Source organism: Tamandua tetradactyla, chromosome 26, assembly GCF_023851605.1.
Source record: "Tamandua tetradactyla isolate mTamTet1 chromosome 26, mTamTet1.pri, whole genome shotgun sequence".
In the NCBI taxonomy this organism is placed as follows: domain Eukaryota; kingdom Metazoa; phylum Chordata; class Mammalia; order Pilosa; family Myrmecophagidae; genus Tamandua; species Tamandua tetradactyla.
The window spans coordinates 13,621,619-13,637,994 of record NC_135352.1 but is presented as its reverse complement, the minus strand read 5'-3'; the positions used below and the strand labels follow the sequence as shown (position 1 = coordinate 13,637,994).

At 37.1% G+C, this 16,376-nt stretch overlaps 1 pseudogene; it reads left to right on the top strand.

Moving 5' to 3' along the window:
* The first annotated feature begins 6,070 nt into the window (after positions 1-6,070).
* LOC143669620 (histone chaperone ASF1 pseudogene) lies at positions 6,071-9,327 on the top strand (annotated as a pseudogene).
* Positions 9,328-16,376: the final 7,049 nt, after the last annotated feature.

The following is a 16,376-nucleotide window of genomic DNA, read 5'->3' as shown; positions in this document are numbered from 1 at the left end:
AGGTCCTACTTGTGTTTAATCTTCACAACTTTTTTATGATTGTATGTTTTATTATATACTCATTGTTCATTACTGGAGAATCATTTTGGTTTTTCCTCCCAACGTTTCAAACAGCTAAAGGTAAATAATTATTTTGTTTGGTACTGTGTAATCAGAGGATAGGAGTGTTCTATTTTACAAACATGTATCTTTTTTGTACAGATTGTTCAAATTGTAATATCATTATGTGCTTATAAAAAGTTAAGGGTACGCAACAGTGGCTCAGTGGGAGAATTCTCACCTGTTGTGCTGGAGACTCAGGTTTGATTCCCAATGCCTGTCCATGCAAAAAAAAAGTTTAGATCATAGGTTTTTAATGTCTGTTTTAAAATGATATGGGGGACAATAATCCAAATTTTGAAAGTAATTGCTAAAATATTTGTATTGAATGCAACTGGATTCCTAAATTTCAGATAACTTTAAATTAGTTCATTGAACTTAATAAGCAACCTGCATTGTTCTTGTTAAGTGCTATGTAAAATTTATATCTCAGCATGTTTTATGATGCATTAGGTTGGTAGAAAGTTCAAATTCATATTTCTTCCATATTTATTCTTTCTCTCTGAATATTAGAGAGCTCTTATGTTATTACAGGCCTCCTAATTTTTTGGCATGGCAAGGGAAGAGAACATATCCCATAAATAAATATTACAGATAACTGAAACTTAACTCATTAAAAACTAACATTTGTTTTACTTTAAACATTTTAATGAAAATATTAAATGGAGCACTTTCATGCTTTCTTAAAAATATATTAAGGGGGGGCCATGGTGGCTCAGCAGGCAGAGTTCTCACCTGCCATACCAGAGACCTGGTGCCTGCCCATGCAAAAAAAAAAAAGAATTGAAAAATATATTAAAATGTATTTTTATTTTAGTTTTACCTTGGTAATTTAGAATTATCATTATAAATTATTTTCCCTATTTTAAATGACCAGAACTCTATTTTTCTGGAATTGTGTTTTTGCTTGCTTTTCTTACAACTGTCTCTAAGATCCCTTAATTTATTCTGTTTCTAATTTGCTAATCTACAATAAAAGAGAAATAATGGAAAGTTGTCAGAGAAAATGAGATAGCCAGGCTCACTGAATCAATTATATAACAATTTTGTACGCAATACAAAATCAGTGAACTTACTGTGTCTCTCATATCTTAAAGAAATGAATTGCTTCATGACAGGGATTCTTCCTGCTGAAAACATTTTTAAAAATCTAGTTCTTAACTGTATGCCAAGTAATTTAAGGTAATGAGGGAGCAGCAGATAAGGGAAATGTTTTTGTACTATGAATCAAAAGAAGTCTCAATTAAGTTTTCTGTACTTCAAAGTAGGAGTTATTCTGTGCTTAAGACATTCGTAGATCTTTACAGTTTATTTTTATAGGAAATTTGGTACTGGATATTTTGCTTCCCAGAATCTTGATGATTTGAATCCATCCATGAGTTTAGGATCATGCACAATATTCATAACAATTCAAGTATTAATCGTTAAATTTGTCAATTCCTGTTGGGGCTAAGAAAAAAAAAAATCCAAAAAATATTTCTATGAGTTGGAGTACATGACTATAAAGCATCCCTTTGTCGATTATAATTCCATTTTCTTTCTGTTATTTGAAAGTACTACTGGGTGGTGCAGTGGTGGCTCAGTGGCAGACTTCTTGCCTGCCATGCCAGAGACCCAGGTTCAGTTCCTGGAGCCTGCCAAATAAAAAAAAAAAAAGAAGTACTACTAATGGGGGCAAATCAGGATTCTTTGTTTCAGGAGCCAGTAGAATGGCTGATGCTATGAGGGAGAAGCTTAGTTGCATTTTACAACCATAGAAACCCCATTAAATAGAAGAAAATAGAATAAACCTAAGTAACTACTTCCATATTTGTTTGTAAAGGAATTAATATTTAGTTCACTTGATTTATAGTGTTCCTGGCATTTAATATCAGAAGTCTCTTTCTCTTGGTAGATCAATTTATCTTGCAGTATCGTGTAAATATAGCCATGACATAAAAATAAATGAACTTGTATAGATTTGTGAAGCTTCCAAAAATAGGACTGATGTTTTCCTGTAAAGGCTTACTTACATAAAACATTTGAGGGTTCCTAGATGTCTACAGTTGAAACAACTTCTTAGGATTAAATTAAGATGGATATATGTTTTTTAATTTTGTCATGGCCTTCCTAAATCATCATCTCCCAAAACATAGGTTGGAATCAGCTCTAAAACTTAGCTTATGGGGTGCACAGGTGGTTCAGTGGTAGAATATTCACCTTCCATGTGGGAGACCTGGATTTGATTCCCAGACCATGCCACCCAAAAATAAATAACAGCTTATGAGTATAGCAGTGAAGAAGAGGATATTCATCTCCTAAAGGGGAAAAAAAAGTTTGGGCTCTACTCTATACTAGACATGATGTTTATCAATTATAAGGGAAAGTAGCCTAGTTATTTTAACAATCCAGTGCTTAAAACTGACTTCAAAAAATATAGACACCATGTTAAAGATCGAGATGGTATAATCTGGGAATGCCTAGAGTGTATAACAATAGTGAAATGTACAATGTACAAATTTTAAAAATGTTTTTGCATGAGGAAGAACAAAGGATTGTCATTATTGCAGGGTGCCGAAAATAGATAACTAATACTTTAAAATGTCACCTTATGTGTGAGACTAAAGCAAAAAATGTTTATTTGTTACAAAATTTAGATTTTGACTAGCACATTTCCTAATATAACTCATGTAGATAGTTTGATTGAATGTCATAAGTACTTGGAATCTCAGGTAGCACATGAGATTTTGTTGGTTTGTCCAGAGTGATGCCCCGATGAATCCCAGAATGATTTGATCAGTGACTGGAAAGGTATTTGCAGGCCCCCTTCGGGGAATGGTGAGAGTGGGGAGAAATTCAACTTCCCCAAGTTGAATTCTTGATATTCTCACAAGCAGTGTGGACAACCAAAGTTATAGGCTGAGCCCCCAGTCTTAGAGTTTGTTCACATGAAACTTAACCCCACAAAAGATAGGTCAAGTCTACTTAAAATTTAGGCCTAAGAGTCACCCCCAAGAGAGCCTCTTTTGTTGCTCAGATGTGGCCTCTCTCTCCAGCCAATATGATGAGCAGTCTCACCACCTTCACCCTCTCTGCATGGGACATGACTCCCAGGGGTGTGGGCCTTCCTGGCAACGTGGGACAGAGATCCTGGAATGAGCTGAGACTCAGAATCTAAGGACTGAGAAAAACCCTAGAATGAGCTGAGAATTAACATCAAGAGACTGAGAGAACCTTCTTGACCAAAAGGGGGAAGAGTAAAATGAGACAAAGTGTCAATGGCTGGGAGATTCCAAACAGAGTCAAGAGGTTATTCTGGAGGTTATTCTTACGCATTAAGTAGATATCACCTTATTCAAGATGTAGTGGAGAGGTTGGAGGGAATGGCCTGAAAATGTAGAGCTGTGTTCCAGTAGCCATGTTTCTTGATGATGATTGAACAATGATATAGCTTTCACAATGAGACTCTGTGAATGTGAAAACCTTATGTCTGATGCTCCTTTTAGCTACTATATCAACAGAAGAGTAGAACATATGGAATAAAAATAAATAATAGGGGGAACAAATGTTAAAATAAATTCAGTTTGAAATAGTGGTAAATGAAAGCGAGGGGTAAGGGGTATGGTACGTCTAGTTTTTTTTCTCATCATTTTGTTTCTTTTTCTGTTGCCTTTATTTCTTTTTCTAAATCAGTGCAAATGTACTAAGAAATGATGAATATGCAACTATGTGATGATATTAAGAATTACTGATTATATATGTAGAATGGAATGATTTCTAAATGTTTTGTTAATTTTTTTAATTAAAAATATATATATATACATAGACACCAAAAAGTGTCAGGTTAAGTAGTTAGAGAAGATAATGTTGTTCACACCTTTATATTTCCCCTTGGCTATGTCAGTGAGAGTTTTGTAAACTGAAACATTTTGAAAGCTTTTTCATCTAGAAAAGTTCTTTTCCCAGTAGCAGTTGTTACAGCACCACAGCTTTCTGGGTGCTATTGAAGACAAAAATATAGGAAGCCTTGGTCCCTCTCTGAACTAGCATAGTGAGATAAGATGAAAATACAAAAAATATATCAAAGGAAGCTGATTCATAAACATGACAAAAGTGAGGCAGAGGCTAATTACTTAATCCACCTGATTGGGTAGCTCAGAGGAAACATGAAGGAAACGGCACTGAAATTGGGACTTGAAGGGTAATAGGAATTTTTATAGAGAAGGACATTCCGAAAGGAAGAGATAGAATAGACAATTGAAATAGGAAAGCACAAGCTATAATGGAGAAAAAAAAAAAAAGGTGTCCCTTTTGGCTACAGTATGTGTGGAAAAGTAGAGGTACAAGATTAAAAATGCAGGTGAGAGAACATGAAAGATCTGAAATAATAAACTAAATTTTTTTAGTTTATTTGGCAATCAGGACCATAATATATAAAAATTAATGTAGCAGTGGTCTGTAGGATGAATTGAAAAGGAGAAAAGAAAATGAAATGAGAAGTGAGACCACTTAGGATGAGTGAGATGAGCAAAGTAATAAGGACCGACCTAAATTACTGTGGTAATAAATATTTGAGGTAAGCAGACTCGAACCTATCAGCTGACGGAATTAATCTGTTCATTTAGCAAATACTTATTCAGCTCTGTAGTGGATACTTATTTAGCCTCCACTCCACCATTCGGTGCCTTCCTATACTGCAGAGGCTAAAAAGCTAAAAATGTTTCTCTAGAGTCCTTTCACCTACAGCGAAATAGGTTCCAGCAGTGAAAAGTGAGAGACAGGGTAATTATGTGTTCTACTTTAGCCGGTTTTCTGCTGGTATATGCGAGCGTTTTTCTGTCAAAGCATTCTGTGCTAGTTCTTCAGCTACGAGAGTCCACAACACAATTGTGATAAGCAATTAGTTGTGACAACTTCCCAATTCTGACATCCTGATCTCTGAATCCCAGGTAAAATGGAGATGGTGAGATGTGAGATTTAGGGTATAGAAAAGGTAAAATCAGACAGATTTACTGATAAATATGAGTGTGGACAAAAGGGAGGAGTGAGCGATAACTATTAAGGTTCTGATTGTATCAGGGATGGGGATGAGGAAGTAGTGAGGAGAGAGTTTGAAAAAAAATAACCAAGGTTCTGGAGCACATGGTTCACCATATCCATTTATTACCTAAAAATACCATGATCTGCCTTATTTAAAACTTACCAGACAAAACAATACTATTGAGATTTGTGACACTCTAACCTGGTAATTATTTTATAAATCCCTTGTCGGTTGGCATTATAGCACTCCTTGTAATGTGGTTACAGGTGTGGGCTCTAGAGGGACTGCCTGGATTTATAGCTTTTTCCTTACCTGTGTAATCTTAGGTGGGTTATTTAACCTCTTTGTGTCTCATTTCCATATGAAAGGCAAAGATAATAACTGTTTCTGCTTTGTAAGGTGGCTCTAAGGCTTAAAATGTGACGTGCAGAGATAGTGAATGATTGTTAAATGTTAGCTGTTATTACTATTGCTGTTTCGTACCATACCAGTTCCCTGTACTGCTAAGTAGTTCTCTCTGAGGCATGTAGACAAACAAAAAAATACGTTTTAACGATCATCTTAGTAGAACATGATGCAGACACAGGGATCACTTTATCAGCCTTGTAGTCTCTCTTAGAAATGCTAGAGCCATCTTGTCCCCAGGCATTTTATTACAGCATTTCCAGTTAATCAAGGAGACCTGTTGATTATATAATAAATACTACTAGGTTGCTATGACCTGTGTTAACAATGTACTACTATGCACACTCGGCCATCCCTACTCCCATTTATGCACCAAACCTTAGAAATGGTAAGCTCTTTTTTTTTGGTAAAAATAGGGAAATACATTTACCAAACTTAAAACAAGAAGAGAAAGTCCTGATGGAACTGAAACTAAGAAATCCTTGAGAAAATGAAACCAGTTAGGATCACATTGAAGAGAAACTGCAGTCTGAAATGCTTGTGGGCATGCACATGGGAGAATGTGACCATGAGAGGGGAAGCCATGCCAAGGAGGCCCACAATGGCTGCCAGGGGTAGTAAGGGGTTTATACAGGTAACTACTGGGGGATAACTGGGAGTTATGTGACTGGTAGCAGCCAAAACAGCATATCCTTATGGATCTTCACACATGTACCCATCCCCACCTCACAGCCTCCAGTTTGGAGTGGGGAGAACACATTTCCTGCATTAGCATACTGCAGTACCCTGCTCAATGGCATCTTTCATCTCACTGAAAACCCTACACCTCTCCCTTTAGTCAGGCTGCACAAACAGAGGCAAGTCTCTATTGCAAAGATGAGCTCCCAGCTGGGAATCACCAAACAGTTCGGGAATGCCAATTCTTGAAAGAATTTACAACTAAGGCAATATTTAAAGGAATAAAAAGAAGCTCCATGATTACTGCTTTGTATTGGAGCCATCTATTGGCCCAGGAAGACCACACCAAATTTCATAGTAAATCGGGCCCATGAAGTTAAAAGTAACAGAATATTTCATTTTTTTTGCACCCAAATCCAATTAGAATTACCCCTGGAACCCAAGTCCTAGGGAAAACACTTAATTTTGTTTTTCCTCAGAGATTTTCCCCCATCTTACAATGGAGTCACAGTGTAATCTTAATATGGATAGATCTTTTTCCACCAACAATATATTCTCCCTGTGACACCCTGTCCTGAGATAATGAGCCCAGAATCTGCTGAGTGCTTGCATTGGAAGACAAGGAAAGTCTATACTGAACATCATACATTTTATATGACATTTTGTATTTCTACCTAGAACATTGCATAGCCCATGGTAGGCATTTATTATTATTATTATAAGTTGTTTTTATAGATATGTTTTTAAAATTTTTATTTTTAATTGTTAAATATACATGACATAAAAATCATTTTAAATGGACAATTTTTTTACATTAAGTACATTGACAATACTGTGTAACTTTCACCATTACCTATTTCTAGACAATTTTCATCTCAGACAAAAACTCATATTCATTTAACAATAACTCTCCATTTCTCTTCCCCCACCACATTCTGAAAAATAGTAGGCATTTATTCTTTTTAAAAATATATTTTTATTTAGGTAACTTCATACACCATACAGTCCATCCAATGTATACAATCAGTGGTTCAGAATATCATCACAGAGTTGTGTGTTCATCACCATGATCACTTTTAGAATATTTACATCACTCCAGAAAAATATAAAAATAAAAACCCATACTGCTTACCCCTCTCTCTCATTGGCCACTAGTATTACAATCTACCCAATTTTTCTTTTCATTCCTTATTCCCCCCACTCCCATTATTTATTTTTCTTCTCACCTATCCATACCCTGGATAAAGGTAACTTCAGACACAAGGTTTTCACATTCACATGGTCATATTGTAAAAGCTATATCTTTATACAATTGTCTTCAAGAATTAAGGCCACTGGAACACAGTTCAACAGTTTCAGGTACTTCCCTCTAGCCACTCCAATACACCATAAACTAAAAAGGGACAATTATATAATGTGTAAGAACAACTTCCAGGATAACCTCTCGGTTTCAAATCTTTCAGCCACAGAAACTTAATTTTGTCTCATTTCTCTCTTCCCCTTTTTGGTCAAGAAGGCTTTCTCAATTCCATCATGCCATGTGCTGGCCTATCCCTGGGAGTCATGACCCATGTTACCAAGGAGATTTATGCCCCTGGAAGTCATGTCCCACGTACAGGGAAGGCAGCAAGTTCACCTGCCAAATTGGCTTAGAGAGGGAGGCCACATCTGATCAACAAAAGAGCTTATCTGGGGGTGACGCTTAGGCATGATTATAAGTAGGCTTAGCTTTTCCTTTATAGGAATAAGCTTCATAGGGGCAAGCCCCAAGATCAAGGACTCAGCCTATTGAACTGATTTTCCCCACTGCGTGCAAGAATACCAGGAATTCCCCAGAGGAGGAAGTTGAATATTTCCTCCCATCTCCCCAGCCCCCCAAGGGGATTTTGCAAATACCTTTTTTATTCTCTGCCGAAATTACTCTGGGATGTATCAGGGCATCACTCTAACCTATACAAACCAACAAAATCTCATGCCCTATTCAAGATTCCATGTAATTATGGTGTTCGAATAAACTGACCATACAAGTTAAATTAGGTAATGCACTGCAAAAATTATAAATTTTGCACCAAGTAAACATCTCTTTGGTCTCACACAGTAGTCGAACTTTTAAAATACAGACTGTGTCATCCTTTACCCTGTATTCTGATTTACCTTAGTCCTTTCTAGATCAACTTCATTCATACCTCTAGTCAAATCTGATCACTTTTTCAACTTTTTTAAGTTGCTGTAGGGCATTTATTCTTGAGCAAGACACTGGGACCACAAAATAGATAAAATTGAATTGGGGGTGGAAACAGACATAAAAGTGAATTATCTTGGAAAGCTACACTACATTTTACCTACAAAGTTAATCTGCAATTGCAGAGGAAGGAGGTAATGGCAGGAAAGAAGGATACAGAATGCTCTACAAAGAAAATTATTTTTGAGCTGGCTCCAGGATAAGGATAAGTAAACATTCAAGCCCCAAAGTCCTGATTTTTATGCTGTTCCCCTTCAAAAGTATCTCTGGGGGCAGCTGCACTACGTCTGGCTGTGCAGGGCGGGTGTCTGCACTCTCCGGAGCTGCCCCACTGGACTTAATTGTGCAGCGACAAGCCTGGGTTCACGGTCACCTTCGGATGCATCGAAGATTTGTCTAAAGACGTGGAATGGAAAATTATGTATGTGCATTCTGCAGAAAGTAAAAATTAGGACTAAGTTTTGGACTGTTTTATTGGATCCTATTCTTACGGGGGGGGCATATATTTATATGCCACAATCCAGCACTCATTCCAGATGCAGATACAGCTGTGCTACTCACACACACTTATCAAGGTCAAGAATTTATTAGCGTTGGCTATTATGTAAATAAGGAATATACAGAGGCAGAATTAAGGGAAAATCCACCAGTAAAACCAAACTTTTCTAAGCCTCAAAGGAATATTTTGGCATCTAATCCCAGGGTCACAAGATTCCACATTAATTGGGAAGAAAACACAGAAAAACTGAAACATGCAGAGAGCAGTAATCGAAATCTATAGTCACTTCTTTCAACAGCTGCATTGCCTTCAGCATCAAAGGGATGGTCCATATCAGAAAAGTCACCAAATGTCACGTTAGAACCCCACATGGAAGGCATGTGACCACCTGCCATCCCTTCAGTTAGAATTAAGCTATAAAACGCAGAAAACTATTTCCCTGAAATTCCTTGAGTACATAGTCAAGACACAATACAAAGAAGTTGTTTTAAAAATATCCTGTAGGAAGTTTATTAAGAAAACCATTATTTGAGCAAATTGTAGAATATAAATACAACTATTTTTAAGTAATTTTTTCTTTGTATTATTTTATATGTTCTGAAACTAATCCGATTAAAGCATATATATTGTTTTCTTTTCCTCTATAATGTAATTAAAATACTTATAAAGAAAAACATGAATCATTAGACCAGGCTGTAGAAATATCTTAGCTTCTTGGACAATAATCTTGTGGGCTACTCTTTTATTGGCCTGAAAGGAAAGAAGTTCAATTCAATTAAATGTTTCTTCCTTTGAAAACACACAGTGTGGTTTACTTGAAGGGGCAAATTTCCATTCTTTTTTCATATGTCCTTAAAAAGAGGAACAATGAAATCAACTAAATGCTGCTAAGGACTTCAGGATATGATATTCCAGGGTTTCCTGAAGCCTCTAGGGCTAATATTGCAGTTCATGTAATGTTCAACAGCTTTTAGTTTGGTGTGTTAAGATGATAACAAATGAGGTTAATTGCTTACAGGTTCTCTGGCTGAGGTTTTTGTGTTTGCAACAGAGCTTAGGACAATCAGAGCACACACTGAATCATACATCATTATTGTCCAGTGAATTCAACATGTTAAAAACAAATACAGGGCGGTGCAACAGTGGTTCAGTGGCAGAGTTCTCGCTGGCCATGCTGGAGACCCAGGTTCGATTCTCTGTGCCTACCCATGCAAAAAAAATAAAATAAAATAATACAATTCCCTAAGTTTAAGAATAAGAGATTATAATGGCTCAGATCAGCTCATTAGGTTCATAAAAATACTATAATGTAGGGGTGCAAGAGTAGTTCAGTGGTAGAATTCTCGCCTACCATGCAGGAGACCAGGGTTTGATTCCTGGCCTATGCACTTCCCAAAACAAACAAAAGAAAAAACACCAACCAAGCAAAAATTCAACAAATGGTGCAGTAGTAAGGGGATACTCACAGGAAAAAAAATGAAATGTGATCCCTGCCATACAGCATACGAAAAAAAAATACTATAACTTAACTTTTGAAAAATTGTTCTGATAGATCATCTGTTGTTTGGCCACATTATATAGAAACAATGGATTAGGAAAGGTATATCTAGCTTTAACATAAAAGATAAGTTGCTTTTTTTGAAATATGTATTTTTCACACCTTTAGCACTTTTCTTCACACCCCCTGACACTCATGCAGAATAATATTAGGCATATTTGTGATTGAAATCTTGTAGATAGCTTTTCCAGGTACATTTTTTTTTTTTGCATGGGCAGGCACCAGGAATCAAATCCGGGTTTCTGGCATGGTAGGTGAGAATTCTGTCCAGGTACATTTTTAAAGCACAGTCTTGGAGAGGAATCCACTAACTTGATGGGTCAAAAGGTTCTTTTTCTTTGGTGAGAGCTAGATCCTTCCTCAAAAAAGTTCTTATGCTCCATTAAATTAAGTAGAATATTTTATTCTGGCTGCTAAGCAAGACATTAGGCATATGATGCAAATTTATGCAGTGTCTTCATATCTAGCATTTTATACTGTACTTTTTAAAGCCTTTATTTTGAGGAAGGAAAAAAGACATGGATCCTAAGTTGTGCCTAATTCCTGTCATTCTAGACAAGTTAATTTGTGACGTAAATTTTGCTAAATGTTAAATTTTGAAGTTTACTATATCAGATTATTAAAAGATTGTCCATTAACCAGTTCCTAGATTTCAAAAGTAAAAAACTTCTGATTGTTAAAACTATATGAAGAAAAATCTCATTTTGTCTATTGCAATTAAAAGAAAATGTCAAAATATTATGTAAAATGAAAGTAAAAGTAATATTTTCCAATGACGAAAAAATATTTCTGGGCATCCTAGGAATGTTTACATGTTACACAAATGAGTTCTGGTGTATCTTGTATCTCAGCCAGTCTTTTGGCACTGAAATGGCATCCACTTTTCTGCAGCCACCTTTTGCCATTTTGTTATTGTTTTTCCAATTCTCTCTCTACCTATGTCCTGCACCCTAACCATGGATGAGACCCTTTACTTTGATTCTCCAAAGTACACCTAAAGCCAGGCTGTAATTTTTAATTTTTATTTATTTTTGTTTTTTGGCTTCTAAAAGGCAGAATTTATTAAGTTGTGAGTCCACAGTTCTAAGGCTGTGAAAATGTCCCAACCAAAGCAAAGCTATAGAAATGTCCAATCTAAGATATCCAGGGAAAGATACTTTGGTTCAAGAAGGCTGATGACGCTCAGAGTTTCTCTCTCAACTGAAAAGGCACAAGGTGACATGGCGACATCTGCTAGCTTTTTCTACAGGCTTCTTATTCCATGAAGCTCCCTTGGGGGAGTTTTCCTTCTTCATCTCCAAAGGTCTCTGGCTGCATCGGGTCTCTGTAATTTTCAGCAAATCTTTTACCAAAAGCCTGAGGAAAAATTATAAGAATTACTACACAAACCTTACCTTGCTCTCCCCCACCTTCATACATAAACCTGGGTGTTGGACCCACTGGCTTCTAGAGTTTATTGGCCATGCATCTCCTTGGAGGCTGCCCCATGTCTTTCTCCTTAGCTCTGATCTGCTGTCAGTTTGTACATACCATTTTACCTCCTCTAGATGGGAATGATTCTTGGATAAGATCCCCTCACATGATTCCAGGCCCTGCCTCCAAAAATCATGAACTGCAGAAATATAACTTCCACAGGGAAAACAGTCCCCTTCATAATTAAGCAGACCATCCTTTCAACCATTTCACTCGAGAAGAGAGAGTTGGCTTTATTTATCTAGGCAACTTATCAACCTTTACTTTACTTTTGAACAAGAGCAGTCTTGTAAAAAAAAATTCAAAAATTGTTGATATCTTTAAAGTGCCAATTTCTTCTTCTTCTAGCCATTGACTTGTTTTAAATGTTGGGGTCTGGTATCAGAACATCCCCATGCCTTAACATTAATTTACCTATTGGAGTATTCACTGTTGTTATGGGGTGGGGATGTTTGAAAGCCACACAGCAAGTTTGAAAACTCTGTCATACCAGTCAATTATACTGTAGTATCAAACAACTCCCAAATCTCAGAGACTCACAACAGTAAATGTTGATTTCTCGCTCACTACGTATCCACCAGGAGGTGGTTGTAAAAAACAAGCAAGCAACAACAACAATAAAAAAAACAAGTTGATTGTGATACCCCAGGTAGATTCTCTCAGGGACCTAGGCTGACAAAGCACACTCTTCAGGAATGGTTGTCCTTTTCTTGTAGGGGGTGAGAACCTGGAGACCCAGGGAGGGTGATTCTCAGAGCGTCTGCCTGGAAGTGACACGGACCACTTCTACTCCCATTTCATTGGCCAGAGCAAGTCACCTGGCCAAGCCCAAGGGCAAAAAGTGGGGGAGTAAAATGCTAGCTCAGGAAGGGATGAGAAACATTTGTAACCCAGACAACCTACAACCTCTCTCTCTTTTTTTTACTCTTCCCTTTTACCCTTATTTTTCTCTTGATCCCAAACTTTGCAGCCTATACTTTAATTTTTTTTCTGTTTTAAATAATCTAAATTTTGTGTTTCACATTGGTTACTTCCTTTCTCTTCATTTTTCTCCCTTCTCAATTTTAGTTGTCTCCCTCTGCTTTTCAACTTTCTGGTCCCATTTCCACCTCCAAGAAAGTTTTAGTTCCCCTTTGCTCTTAAATACCAACTCTTGAGGCTGAAAAACCAGAAATGGACACTCATTAGCCTGTGTACTTGCACCATATGATTTATTATCTTATCCTCCCCAACAGGATTACACTGAGTAACAGTGGTGTCAACTCTATCCTCCTTGTCACTTGCTTAATATACATTACCAAACACACTACTAAATAGGCAACTGTCTGTTTTCAAGAAAAATTGCTTATTATATTTTCCTTTTGTATTACAGATTTCTATTGTTGGCTTTTCTATTATCATTATACCTCAGTGATTTTTAAAAATCAGCAATTTTAAAGTACACAGTTTAAAGCATTTTTTTACATAGACCTATGAAAAAAAGAAAATCTGACCCATTGTGAGACTCACACTCATGACGGTATATTGAGTTTCAAAACTTTTAAGACCAGTTCTGAACTCAATATATTCTCTCACAGAATCACCCTTTTCCGTGATGAGTACACAAAGGCCCATTTAACTCATGATATGCTAATAGTACTATGTTAGTCAGGGTTATTAGAGAAGTAGAACCACAGGAAAGATCTGTAAATATGAGATTTATAAAGGTGCCTCATGCAACCATGGGAATGGAAGAGTCCAAAATCCATAGGGCAGGCTGTGAAGCTGGCAACTCCCATGAAGGGTCTGAATGAACCCCATAGAAGAGGCTCGCTTGCTGAAGAAGTGAAAGAGCCTATCTTCTTCCTAAAAAACCTTCAAATGATTGCATCATCCTGGTGTGGGAGGCATGCCTTAGTTGATGGCAGATGTAATCAGCCACAGATACAATCAACTGATTGATGATTTAATACACCAGCCTTCTGGCTTATCAGCCAGCTATGAAATATCCTTGCAGCAACAGTCAGGCCAGTGCTTACCTGACCAGACAACTGGGCATCATCACTTGGCCAAGTTGACACCAGAACCTCACCATCACAATACTCTAGACCCAAACCTAAACCTGGGGCTCTGGAGTAAGAGATTAGAATGGAGATGCAGAAAGGAATTTGGAGTGGAAGAAGATGTAAAGGTATTTTACATCTTCTATTCATCCTGGAGCCTTCTGTTTGACCTCTTCTTCTTACAAGAGAGATCAATATGAGGATAAGGAGAACAATGGAAGGCCCAGGGAGGTGGGGCAAAGTGGGCAGTAGAATGGGAGTTTTCTCCCCAGCCCCTTTTGGAAGGGTGAGGAGTAGAGAGAGTCTTAGGCCAGAATGAAATTTCCCTACCCCTCATACTTCCTTTCTCTTCATCAAACACTCCCAGCATACGGTCACAGATTTGCAGATAAAAAGATGTGGGTGAGGGGGTAGGTGTAGTGGTCCTTTGCACAAAAGAATGTAAAGGAAGACAATGGTGGGGTCAGCAGCAATGCACTAAGAGAGGAGAAATGGGAATCCTTGTATTCTTGTTGAAGGAAAGCTAGCTTCTCACAGTGTTTTTTTTTTCCCTCCATTACAGCTTCCCAACCTCTATGCCACAAATAGGTGATAAATGTGACATAGAATGTTGATTGTCTCAGCCCTGGGGGTGAACAGACCGGGGCTAAATGCTTCTAGAGCCTTTATATCTGCAGCCTCTAGCTAATAGCAGTTTCAGTGGAGGCTTCTCAGAGTGGGTAAAATGGGGTATGACGGGAGACCCTGTGCTCCCCGCAAGTAGCAAGCATGATGAGCAACATGCACACAGGACAGGCGGGGTACAGCCCAAGAAGGTGTATCATCTGAATGTCCCTGTCAGTAGAGAGCTACAGAGTATGCCCCTCCCCACTAAGGGGGGGAGGGGTAAACAAGTAGAGGTCACAAAGGAACACAATTGTATTCTTGATATTTATTTTTAAATTTTGGTTGTGCATACAAAGGTGTTTGTTATACTGTACATTTTTCTTTGAAATTATTTTTGATAGGAAAATGTTTTAAAAGAAAGACTGACAAAAAAATTTTAAAGATGAAAGACTCAGGAAAGAAATGACAAATTATAGTAACAGGAAACTTCTGAATAAAAACATAAATGGTCGATAAATGATGTATGTGTATGTGGTGGTGGAGTAACATTCATGAGTAATCAAATAAATGAAATGTGAGCACCAATATGGAACTTTCTGCCACTTACCAAATTGGCAAAGGTTTTAAAGAAATTATAATATCCAGTTTTTTAATAAATATAGTGCTCAGATATGGTATATGAAAATGATGAACATTCTCATAGATTTTAGGTAAATCTCACTTTCAGGTAAGTTGGTGCAAACCTTCTAAAATGTAATTTGATAATAAATATTAAAGTCTTCAAAGTATGCACACCCTTTGAACCATTAACTCCTTGTATAGCAGTCCTAGGGAATAAAACAGATACAAATGATCACCCACAATATTAACTATAGTAGTAAAAAATCATACCAATCTTTAAGTCACATAGGAGAAGATTCATTATGTAAATCATGTGTGTATTAGATAGCTAAATATACTGTTAAGCTAAAAAAACAGTTTACCAAATACAAACAGTATGATCCTAATTTTTAAAAATATAGATGTATACACATGTGTGAGTATTTCCATATACATGGGAAGGTTTGGAAGGCTCTACACTAAAATGTTGACTAGATATCTCTAGGTAATTAAAAAAAAATTCTTATGAAAATGAGGTCTTACATTGTTCTTATGTCAGATAAGCTCTGAAACTTAGAGCTACCAGCTATCCCAGGACATCAACCAGTTGATGTTATTTCCCTACTGCATAGGTCAACACCCCTTTTCAACATAAAGAAGTTAATGTGATCATTGCCCACTTATTCCTGAAGATTGAGAGAATGATCAAATGAGAGGGAGGAGTTGTAACAAAAGATTATGACTTCTGATTCATTATATAGATATTTCTTTTTAGTTTCTAGTGTATTAGAACAGCCAGAAAGAAGTACCTGAAATTATGGAACTATAACCCATACTATTTTTTCTAGTTTGCTAGCTGCTGGAATGCAGTATACCAGAAATGGAATGGCTTCTAAAAAGGGAAATTTAATAAGTTGCTAGTTTACAGTTCTAAGGCTGAGAAAATGTCCCAGTTAAAACCAGTCTATTGAAATGTCCAATCAAAGGCATCAGGGAAAGATACCTTGGTTCAAGAAGGCCAATGAAGTTCAGGGTTTCTCTCTCAAGTGAGAAGGCACATGGCAAGCAGGGTCAGGGTTTCTCTCTCATCTGGAAAGGCATGTGGCAAACATGGCATCATCTGCCACCTTTCTCTCCTGGCTTCCCTTCATGAA